Below are 13,178 nucleotides of genomic sequence, written 5' to 3' on the forward strand. Positions count from 1 at the left end.
CTCCTGAGAGGTCGTCCCGTAGTCCCAAATTAAAACACACACAGCAGCAACTCAAAAACATTAAAATAAATGCTAAGTCGTAATAAGTAAACAGTTAATTCTAGCCTAACATGCTTCACGTAATGCAATTAAGGCAATTTAAGCAAATAGACAATTAAATCAACTAAGCATGCTTTCCTAAACTAACACAGGCTAAGTTTGCAAGTAGAATAAAAACATGTAAGAAAGCAACTCAGTGTGAATACTTAAAGTAAAACCGGATTTTTCAACAATTAGCTCAAGTACGCACTCGTCACTTCACATACAAGGCATTTCAATTATCAAATATCATATCCTAAGGGGAAGGTCCCCCACACAAGGTTAGACAAGCCACTTACCTCGAACCGGCTCAAAAATCAACTCGAAACCACGCCTTTGCCACGAGTATCCGACTCCAAATGGCCCAAATCTATTAAATTCAATTGCATATTGTAAATAACACCTCATGTAACCGATTCTACAATTAAATTCTAAGCTAATACGCGAAATTAGGTAAAATAACCAAAACGCCCCTCGGGCCCACATCTCGGAATCGAGTAAAATTTATATTTTCAGAATCCTCTCACTCTCACGAGTCTAACCATTCAAAATTATCCCAATTCGATGTCAAATACCCAATCCAAACTCTATCTCTTGGTCTAAGAACTTTTCCCCCAATTTTTACCAAAATTCCGAAATTAAAGGATGGATTCAAGTGTAGATTCATGGAAATTAGTCTAAATCGAGTAAGAATCACTTACCTAAGTCGCCCAGGTGAAAATCCCTTCAAAAATCGTGATCTCCCAAGATCCCAAGTCCAAAATATGAATTATGGTCTAAACCCTCGATTTTGGGTTTTTAAATTCTTCCCAAGGATTTCCTTAATCGCGATCGCGTAAGGCCAGTCCCGATCACGAAAAGCAAAATTCACGCACCTCAGATTACTCTATGCGAACGTGGAACCCCGTCCGTGAACGCGATGCTCTAACTCCCTCAACCTACGCGATCGTGGTTGACTCCACGCGACCGCGTAGAGAAATGATTGACCAAACCTATGCCGCCTTATTTCTTCTTCAGGAACGCGACCTAGCCCACGCGTTCGCTATTTAACCTTCCTCATATCTACGTATTCGCATCCACTTTCAAGAGAACGCGAAGGGCAAAATTCCCTCAGCCTCTCCTAAGCCTTCGCGATTGCGATACTCTCCTCGCGATCGCGATGAAGAAATGTCTGCGACAGCTGAACCTGCAATTCTGCAATTTTTTAACAACTCAAAATGATCCGTTGAGCATCTGAAACACACCCGAGGCCTCCGGGACCTCAACCAAAACTGCCAACCTACCTTAAAACATCATTCAAACTTGTTCCAACCCTCAGAGCGCTTCAAACAACATCAAAACACCTACTTTTCATCGAATTCAAGATTAAAATTTTTCAAAAACTCTAAAAACATATTTTTGATCAAAAAATCTACCAACCCTCGTCCGAATGAACTGAAACTTTGCACACACATCCCAAATGACATAACGGAACTACTGCAACTCTCGGAATTCCATTCCGACCCTCGGATAAATATCTCACTAACGAACTGGAAACTTCCAAAATTTCAACTTTCGGCATTTCAAGCCTAAATTAGCTACGGACCTCCAAAATACAATCCGAACATGCTCCTAACCCCAAAATCACCCAACAAAGCTAATAGAACCATCAGATTTCCATTCTGAGGCTTTATTCACACTATTCCGACTACGGTCAACTTTCCAACACTTAAGCTCTCATGTAGGGACTAAGTGTCCCAAAAACTCTCCGAAACTCAAAATTGAACATCCCGACAAATCAAATTAGCAGAATTAAACTTGGGGAAAGCAGTTAATTGGGGATCGGGGCGTTAATTCTTAAGACAACCGGCCGGGTCATCACATCCTCCTACAATTAAACATTTTTTCGTGCTCGAACGAGCATAGAGACATACCTAAAGTAGTGAAAAGATGAGGGTAACGGCTGCCCATATCCTGCTCGGTCTCCCAGGTCGCCTCCTCGACCAGCTGACCCCGCCACTTGACCTTCACTAATGCAATGTTCTTTGACCTCAACTTTCTAACCTGCCTATACAATATTGCCACTGGCTCCTCAACATAGGATAAATCCTTGTACAACTGGACTGAACTGAAATCCAACACGTGCGACGGATCCCCGTGATACCTATGGAGCATCGAAATATGAAATAACGAATGAACTCCTACCAAGCTAGGAGGTAAGGCAAGCTCATAAGCAACCTCCCCAACAAGCCTCAATATCTCAAAAGGGCCAATAAACCTCGGACTCAACTTCCCTTTCTTCCCAAATCTCATAACGCCCTTCATAGACAAAACCTGAAGCAGAACCCGCTCTCCAACCATATAGGAAATATCATTAACCTTCCGGTCCGCATAGCTCTTTTGTCTGGACTAGGCTGTACGGAGTCTATCGTGAGTCACCTTAACCTTCTCTAAGGCATCCTGAACCAAATCTGTGCCTAATAGTCTAGCCTCACTCGGCTCAAACCAACCCACCAGAGATCTGCACTGCCTACCATATAAAGCCTCATATGGTGCCATCTGAATGCTGGACTGATAGATGTTGTTGTAAGAAAACTCTGCCAATGGCATGAACTGATCCCAAGACCCTCCAAACACAATCACACACGCACAGAGCATATCCTTAAGAATCTGAATAGTGCGCTCAAACTGTCCGTCTGTCTGAGGGTGAAATGTTGTACTCAACTCTACCCGAGTGCCCAACTCCCGCTGAACGACTCTCCAAAATCGTGATGTAAACTGAGTACCTCTATCTGAAATAATGGAGACTGGAATACCATGCAGATGAACAATCTCTTGAATATAAATCTCCGCCAACCGCTCCGAAGAATAAGTAGTACACATAGGAATGAAATGAGCGAACTTGGTCAGCCGATACACAATCACCCAAATAGCATCACACTTCTTCAAAGTTCGTGGGAGTCCAACTAAAAAGTCCATGGTGATCCGCTCCCACTTCCTCTCTGGAATCTCTATCTGCTGAAGTAACCCACCCGGTCTCTGGTGCTCATACTTCACCTGTTGACAGTTGAGGCACCTAGATACAAATCCAACTATATCTTTCTTCATCCGCCTCCACTAATAGTGCTGCCTCAAATCCAGATACATCTTTGCGCACCCGGGTGGATGGAATACCGTGAACTATGGGCCTCCTCTAGAATCAACTCTCGCAGCCCATCAACATTGGGCATACAAATCTGACCCTGCATCCTCAATACCCCATAATCCCTAATGGTCACATCTCTGGCATCACCGTGCTGAACCTTGTCCTTAAAGACCAACAAATGAGGGTTATCATACTGCCACTCCCTGATACGATCAAATAAGGAAGACCAAGAAACCATTCAAGCTAGAACTCGACTGGGCTCCGAAAGATCCAATCTCACAAATTGGCTGGCTAAGGCCTGAACATCCATCGCCATAGGCCTCTCTGATGCTGGTAAATATGCCAAACTACCCAAACTCTCCGCACAGTGACTCAAGGCATCAGCCACTACATTGGCCTTGCCCAGGTGATACAAAATAGTGATGTCATAATCCTTCAGCAACTCCAACCACCTCCTATGGTGCAAATTTAGATCCTTTTGCTTGAACAAATACTGCAAGCTCTGATGGTTAGTATAAATCTCATAGGGAACCCCATATAAATAATGGCGCCAAATCTTTAGGGCGTGAACAATGGCAGCTAACTCAAGGTCGTGAACAGGGTAATTCTTCTCTTGTATCTTCAACTGTCTGGACGCGTAAACAATCACCCTACCGTCCTGCATCAACATCGCTCTAAGGCCAATCATCGAAGCATCATAATAAACCGTATAAGATCCTAAACCTGAAGGTAATACCAAAATTGGGGCTATAGTCAATGCTGTCTTGAGCTTCTGAAAGCTCGCCTCACACTCTTCCGTCCACTGAAATGAAGCACCCTTTTGGGTCAATCTGGTCATAGGGGCTACAATTGATGAAAACCCCTCCACAAAACGACGGTAGTAACCCGCCAAACCAAGGAAGTTGCAGATCTCTGTAGCTGAGGATGGCCTGGGCCAACTCTATATGGCCTCTATCTTTTTCGGATCCACTTGAATACCCTCACTCGATACCACGTGGCCTAAGAATGCCACTGAATCCAACAAAAACTCACATTTTGAGAACTTAACATATAACTTCTTCTCTCTCACTGTCTGAAGCTGAGTCCTCAGGTGCTGCTCATGATCTTCCAAACTCGGGGAATACACCAGAATGTTATCAAAAAAGACAATGATAAAAAAGTCAAGATATGGCCGGAATACACTATGCATCAAATGCATAAAAGCTGCTGGGGCATTGGTCAGCCCAAATGACATGATAAGGAACTCGTAATGACCATACAATGTCCTGAAAGCAGTCTTCGGGATATCTGGTTCCCGAATCTTCAACTGATGGTAACCTGAGCGTAAATCAATCTTAGAAAACACCCGTGAACCCTGAAGCTAGACAAACAGATCATCAATACTAGGCAAAGGATAACGGTTTTTCATGGTAACCTTGTTCAACTGGCGATAATCAATACACATACGCATAGAACCATCCTTTTTCTTCACAAACAAGAGAGGATCACCCCAAGGTGAAACATGGGGCAAAATAAAACCCTTATTAAGAAATTATTGCAACTGATCCTTTAACTCCTTCAACTCAGGAGGAGCCATACGATACGGAGGGATAGAAATGGGCTGAGTGCCCGGCAACAGATCAATGACAAAATCGATATCTCTATCAGGCGGCATGCCTGGAAGATCAGCTGGAACCACATCGGGATAATCACGTACTACTGGGATTAAATCAACATAAGGGATATCAATACTGACATCTCTCATATAAGCTAGGTAACTGCCACACCCCTTCTCAACCATACGCTAAGCCTTAAGGAAAGAAATAACTTTACTGGGAGTGTGATCTAAGGTACCTCTCCACTCAACACGTGGCACACCTAGCATAGCCAGCATCACAGTTTTGGGGTGACAATCAAGAATAGCATAATGGGGTGACAACCAGTTCATGCCCAAGATAATGTCAAAATCAACTATAATGAGTAACAATAGATCGGCTCTAGTCTCAAAACCACTAAGAGCAACCAAACACGACCGATAAACGCGGTCTACAACAAGAGGATCTCCCACAAGAGTAGAAACATAAATAGGGGAACTCAAAGAATCTCGGGATACACCCAAATACGGAGCAAAATAAGAAGATACATAAGAGTAAGTGGAGCCTCGATCGAATAGAACCGATGCATCTCTGTGACAAACCAGTATAATACTTGTGATGACAAAATCGGAGGCAACAACCTCGGTACAGGCAGGAAGAGCATAGTATCTGGCCTGGCCTCCCCCTCGAGGGTGACCTGTACCTCCCCGACTTCCACCTCTAGCTGGCTGAGCAGGTGGGGTAGCAGCTGGAGCTGTAATCAAAGCTTGAGAACTTTGCAGGGCATGCCGTGGCTGAGAAGTATGTGGAGGTGCAATCCTCCCAAGTCTAAGGCAATCCCTCACCACGGGGCGTGTGTCACTATCACACCTCCTTTTTACACACTCGAAGGTAGCATAAGGGTGTTTTTCCAATTTAAGTGACATTATTCGAAATGGGATTAATTATTCATTATTGTTCAGAGTCGCCACTTGGGATGGTTTGTTTTCTAGTATCCCAAGTCACCGGTTTATTTTTAAATCCCAAATCGAGGAAGATTTCGAATTTCCTTTTGAAGTCTGCAAACCAGAAATTCTGAGTAAGGAATTATGTTAACCCGAGGGAAGGTGTTAGGCACCCCCAAATTCCGTGGTTCTAGAACGGTCGCTTAAATTATCATAATTAGCCTATTATCTGATTTTAAAACATGTTTTAGCTTACAGTAAAATTTTAAATTATTAACCACTTTTAATTAACTTTTAGAAAGATTCAATATTATCTAAAACACGTCTTTGAACCACGCTACATGAAATGCACTCGCGGTCCACGACAGTTTTTATTTAACGTTGTTGATATTTAGATTTGGGTCACATGAAATGCACACCCGAGTTTAAGGAAATTAATTTAAATAGCGCGCCTAAAGCAATTACGCACTTTCAAGTTTGCGAGGGCCATGGATGATTTAATTTATTTATGGCAGACCTCAAACCTTTTTCTTTAAGTGTTATTCCTGAATCCAATCTTATGAGGGCCATGGATTATAAAATTTGTTTAGAATGACACGCCTCAAATTATTTCAAAGGGTTTTATTATTCGAAGTTATTATAATCGGATCACATGAAATGCACCCCCGAATTATGGAATTAGGCATCGTAGCTATGTCACGCGAACCATACCCATAGTCACAATGGTTTATTAATCGCGCCTAAAGCAAGCTATGATGTTCATGAATTAATTCTTAAACTATTTTTTTGAGATTATTGTGGGGCCATTAATTATGGACTAGATTTGTGGAGAACAATTTTAGCACAATCCTAACCGAAACTACTAACGTAAAGTAAAAGAAAACTATAATCTTATTAATTTTATTTCTAATCGTATGGAATGGCTCAAGCATTTAAGAACAGGATATGAAACCAAATTTCTAGCATAAGCTTCTAAACATGATAAGAAAAGATCACTCTATCTAAACTTGAATGGATCGAACCTATCCAAACAAATCTACTCACATTATAAAAATATATACTCCATTCAAACACAGTTACATAAGTAGTATCAATACAGTTCGTGGTTCACTTGATCTAAAGTCCATGAATGAAATTGTTATGCTAACAAGTCACTAACGATCATCTCCTTTGTGACAACAAATTGTTAAGAACATTTAGCTTAGCATCACACATCTTAAAAATAATTAGTCCCACTTATACATTTATTGCTCTTTACTTGACTGTTTCCCTACATAACCTGATGTGAGCTCTTCATTAAACAATTCCTGATCTATTTTCTCATTATTCCATAAACTATCTTAATTATCAAACAAATCAGCAGGCATTAGAAGAATCTTATTAAAACTCAACTAGACCTACTGGATAATTTTCGTGATAGCAGTAACCTCAAACAACAGGTAACACAACTTTAACCCATCAACAATTAAGTCATCTTATTAAAAACAAGTTATCAGAAGGCCAAGACAAGTAGACAAATCGAAACGAACATGCTAACAAATGCAACTACGATTTCATTACAAAAAAAACAAATTCAAACTTATAGGTCTAGTTGAATACCTGACTGTGCAGGAATTAACTTGGAAAATCAAATAAAGTTTGGAAAAAGTCATTGGAGCTCAACAGAAGCAGAATCAGCAGAGAATAACGGCAATCCATAACAAATTTGATCCTCGGCATCTTTGTAACCCATGGAAGAAGATCGAAATTTTAAAACTCTAACTTGTTGAACCTTTTGTATTTCCTAGAATTCCTAAAGCTTTCAGATCTTGATTTTAAAATCTCTGAAATTGAATTCTGTTCTTTTTAGCTCTTTTTGTATGTGTGATTTTGTGAAGGGAGCTAAAAATCAGAGAGGAGGCTGCTCATTTTTGGTGGTTGTTTGGAATTGTTTCATTTGCAATTTGAAGCATGATTTTTGGGGTGTTTCGAAGAAGAAAAATGGAAAAAAAATGGAGATGAAGCAACCGAATTCCAGATGCGACGTTCATCGTGAAAGATAAAAAAATGGCATGTTTATTCTTAGGTGTGTGTGTATTGAAGAAGCTGAAGAACGCAAAAAGGGGGAAGATATTTTTAGGTCCGCCATTTTATTTTGGAGTTGGAGTCTAGGTCTAGGAATTGGAAACTTATGGTAGGGTTTCTATAATTGAGTATTTTATATGGAAGTGGGAAAGGATGATGGCCATTGGATTAGAAGGAAATAGAAGGTTAGGATTAAATATTGCACTTAAATGGGCTAATGTGTTGGGAAGAATGGGCCAAGGGTAATTGGGTTGGACCATGTCTTTTTTTTTGTGTTTCAGTTTTGGGCTAAGAAGACTCCAAAAATTGTTAATTAAAACCATAGCTAAATTCTCTTAATATGAGATAACTATACTACATGATGCAAAAAATAAATTCTAATTAATTAAACTATGCTATAATAAAACATGAAACTATTACATATTCTTTTTTGTATTTTTTAAGATTATATAAAGATAAAATTAAGGTACTATTTTAGACAAAAAAAAGAAAACTTCTGCCCCAGTTTGGTGCTAGGCGCATCTGTGAGTGTTAATTGAATCATGTTACCAGAAAATCTCAAAGAATTTTAAAAGCTAGATCCCATTATCCACGAGGGTCCTGAAAACTCCTAGTTATATGACAGTTTTTAAATCTAAGTTATATTTTCTAAAGGTACGACTTCCACTAAATCTTGTTATCTATGAAGACCTTAAAACTAAATCCCATTATCCAGGAGGGTCCTGAAATTTAAAATCAAATCTCATCTTAAGGGTGAAAATTTCAGAGCTAAATTCAACTTTCTAACAGTGAAACTTATGCTAAATCTTAGCATCTAAGGGAGGTATTAAACTAAGTCCCATTATTCAGGAGGGTCCTTCAAATTTCAAATTGAATCATATCCTAAGCATGAAAACATCAAAGCCAAACTTATATTTCCTTAAGGTAGAGCCTAGCTAGATCTTGTTACTCATGAATGTTTTGAATTTTAACTAAGTCTCATTGTCCAGGAGGGTCCTGAGAATTTTTAAGATTAATCCCATTATCCAGGAGGGCCCTGGAATTTTTAAAATTAAATCTCATTATCCAGGAGGGTCCTGAAAATTTAAAACTAAATCTCATTATCCAGGAGGGTCCTGAGAACTTTTAAAATTAAATCCCATTATCCAGGAGGGTCCTGAAAATTTTAAAATTAAATACCATTATCCAGGAGGGTCCTGAAAACTTAAAAACTAAATCCCATTATCCAGGAGGGTCCTGAGAACTTTTAAAATTAAATCTCATTATCCAGGAGGGTCCTGAAAACTTAAAAAACTAAATCTCATTATCCAGGAGGGTCCTGAAAATTTTAAATTAAATTTGTTTGGTGCTTGCCTTTCCCTAGCGGAGGATTTCTCCGGAACAACCGAAATTTTCTGCCCCTGTTTCAAATCAAAGAAAAATCTTGTCAGGTTAAAATATGGTGGTTGGTTTGTGGCCTTGACTTTGAGGGAGGTTGCTCCTTCACTTCTCATAATAACTGATTTCCACCCGAAGACCTTGCTTGTTCCTTGACTAATCACTTTCTCTGCCATCCTTATCACAGAAAATACCTCTTCTCCGTTCAGACCCAATACCCTCTATATGTTGCATTACTTATGAATTGACATTTACCAACCTTTGTGTCTCACATGAATCCCAAAGCACGTCAATTACCGTCCACTCAATGTGCATGCTGTTCTTTCCTGGCTTAACCCACCGACATTGGCCTTGAGGTCTATTGCTCCTTCACTTGCCATGATAACTTTGATTTCTGCTTGAAAACCTTGTTTGTCACTGGTTAACCACTTTCTTTGTTAATCTTATCACAGAAAATACCTTTGATCCGTTCACCCTACACCCTCTATCTGTTGCATTGTTCATGAATTGATATATACCAAACCTTTGTGTTTCACCAAAAATACCTTTGATTCGTTCACCTAACACCCTCCATCTTGTTGCATTATTCTTGAATTGATATGTACCAAACCTTTGTATTTCATAAGTATCCCAAAGCATGTTGATTATTACCAGCTCAATGCGCTTGTTGTTCTTTTTTTACTTATGACATTTGATGTGTTAGCCAGACCCCGTTTTGTGCAATTGGATAGCTGGTGGCAAATTTTGAAGTCATTTCTCACTTATTCTAACCACACAGACTCAGGAAGAGGAAGTAAATAAGACAAAAAGGAACGGAGTAAAAGACAATGAAAAGAGATGATTCCTAACAAGAAAACTACAAAGTAGAAATCCATCAGATGTGGACACCAACTCTAAAGACTATGACATGCACCTATGGCCTATTCTATCAAGCAGGTCTGATGTTCAACTCCTATTATACCACAAACCATGAAAATGGGCTTCCATGCTCCAATTATCCAATCTAATTCACAATCCTTATTCGACATGTAGTGCCCGAGGGGTTTTCACCCTTAAGCCTCTCTCGTTTTGTTCTTTTTCTCAACTTACAGTTGCCTCAAGCTGCCCGTGAAAGTTTTCACCAATAAAACTCTCTCATTTTTTATTTCTCTCTGCTTTCATCGCCTTACAGTGCCCGTGAAGGTTTTAACGAATAAGACTCTCTCATTTTGACTTCTCTCAGCTCCTGTCGCCTTACGGTGCCTAGGAGGGTTTTCACCGATAAGACTCTCTCATTTTTATTATTTTTCCTGCTTGGACCAGAGTTTTGCCCCTAATATGAATCGCCTCTATTTGCTCGACCTGGCATATCTCTAAGACTGATTAGAAGGTCTTTCTTTGGACCGTAACGTGGGCTTTTGGACGAGATTAGAAAGAAAAGGTATAAAAGGCTCAAAACAATTCAAATGGATTCAAAATTACAACTTTCAGAATCAGATTTCCTACAGAAACCACAACTTCTACCCCAGTTTCTTGCTTGGAGAGTATTGGATTTTTATTTCGATGAGACCGAACCGTGAGGCTGCCTACGTATCCTTAAAAGGAATCAGGTCGAACGTAGTTCATGACGTAGAAATTGCTTTGTTGTTGTGATTTTCTTTTCTGTTTTTCCTCTTTCTTATCTTTCCTTTCTTTCTTCCTTATTTATTTTTGTTGTTTTGTTGTTTTGTTGTGGTTGTTTTTTTTCCTTCTCTTTTTTTCTTATTTCTTCTTTCTTTTTTTTTCTTTTTTTTCTCTTTTCTTTTCTTTTTCTTCTCTCTTTTTCCTTTACTCATCTTTCACGCTTGCGTTTCTGATCTTTGCTACTGATTTCGAAAGAGGGGTATGAAAGAAAATAGATAAGGCTCAAAGGGGTAACGAAGGATAAAGTGTTTAGATAGTAGAACAAAATGCCTGCGTCATTCTAATCTCCAAAACATGCGAAGTGCAAACTACACAATTAAACAAACTAAGGAAAATCTTTGTAACATCTTTTGATTGCACTATACTTGATAATCATTTCCATGGATTCGCCTTCTACATCTGTTAGTTACCAAGCCCCATTGGACAACACCCTCACTCTCATTACCACGAACGCCCCCCTACAAATTTGGGGCAAACTTGCCATTATCTTCACCTGATGCAGCATGATGCATTTAAATAGTTTATTTTTATGTTCTACCTGCCCCAGTTTAACATAATTCGGGCTTGAAGTGATCTCAAAATGCCTTTACTTATTTCCCTCAAATGTCCTTACATCTTCAACATTGTTTCATTGCTTCGTGATTAAACTGACTTTTAAAACCAGGCTGAGAGTTACGCGTGCATGTCATGTCACTAGAGTCAACAGGAAAAGAACTATAAAAAGAAAAGAGAACTAAAAGAAAATGACTAGAATTAACAGAAAACATAAAATTGCATTAGATAGATGGTGAAAGGGTTTGGACAACAAAAAAAATAAACAAAACTGGGGTTACAAACCTAGACAACACTAAACGGGCTATTATGACTAAACAAACTAAGCAAAATAAAAGGATAGAAGGGTTTGAGTCACAAGACAATATCCGGATTACAACCATGAAATAACCTGGAGAGCAGAAATGACAACAAAATAAACCACCAAAACTCCTCCCTGGAAAACCAAGAAAAGAGCATCTTTCCAATCATCAAACTCAACATATTAGCCACTGACTTCTGCATCAACAATGTTAGGACCTTCACAAGCCTCCATCACATTGCTCTGAACCGATTGTCTTTGGGTTCCCTTTGCCTGCTCATTCATAGGATCAACCTCTGATAGCGCTGAAAGCTTCGTAGCACGTAGACCTCCAAGGATCCCAGAAGAATTCTCACATTCCTTTTCAAAATAAATCATACCCACCATATGCATCTCATTATGCACAGGTGACAGACTTTGGCTAGTGTCTGCTGCATCTGGATTTTACACGACAATGTCGCCTGCATCAATAAGCTTCTGAATTGTGTTCTTCAGATTCCAACACTTCTCTATGTCATGCCCTGGGGAATCCGAGCAATATGCGCACCTTTGAGAAAAATCAAACTTCTTTGGAAGAGGGTCTGGCATTTTTATCTGGGTCGGCTTCAACATGTCCAATATCCTTAGCCTCTGGAATAGACTGGCATATGACTCTCCCAATGGAGTAAAGGTCTTCTTCTTCCATAACCTCTCATTCTTAAAGGCTTGATTGGGCCGGAAACCTAATCCAATGGGGTTTCGGTAGGCTCATGGGGGTAGATAGGCATTTTGTGGAGCTAGGTACTGGGAGAGTTATGTACGACTTTGGGAGTTCTGTGAAGAGAAATGGGATTGGGGAGGATCATCTGGTGCATAAGGATATCCACTAGGACGATGTCGAGGCTGGAAGTATTTATCAGGAAAGCTCATTGGATCATCTTCTCTATTTCTCTTTCTTCCACCTAAGCTTACTAGGATGTTCTGAATGTTTTTCGAACAACTTATGATTTTACTTGACTTGATTCCCTCTTCTATTAGCTCCCCCATTCTCAACACATCATTGAAATGCTTCCCTAGTGTCGGGATCAAATGACTGAAGTAGGTGGGCCCCTGGGCTTGTAAGAAAAGCTCAACCATTTCTTCTTCACCAATCGGGGTATTGACTCGAGCAGCTTGCTCCCTCCATCTAAGCCCAAACTCTCTAAAGCTTTCCTCTGGCTTCTTTCCTATCCTAAATATGGAGGAGCAGTCTGGGGTAACGCTTGATTTGTATTGAAAGTATTGAAAAAAATCATGATCCATGTCACCCAATGTAGGCCACTTACCAACATCTTGACGAGCATGCCAGTCCAAAGCTGCCCCAGTCAGGCTCTCACTGAAATATGCCATCATCAAGTCATCTTTCTCTCCAACACCTCTCATTTCACTGCAATAAACCTTCAGGTGAGTCACCGGATCCCCACACCCATCATACAAGTTAAATTTTGGCACTTTAAACCCCGCGGGCAGGCGAACGTCAGGGG

This window comes from Nicotiana sylvestris, chromosome 1 (genome assembly GCF_000393655.2).
Source record: "Nicotiana sylvestris chromosome 1, ASM39365v2, whole genome shotgun sequence".
Taxonomy (NCBI): Eukaryota; Viridiplantae; Streptophyta; class Magnoliopsida; order Solanales; family Solanaceae; genus Nicotiana; species Nicotiana sylvestris.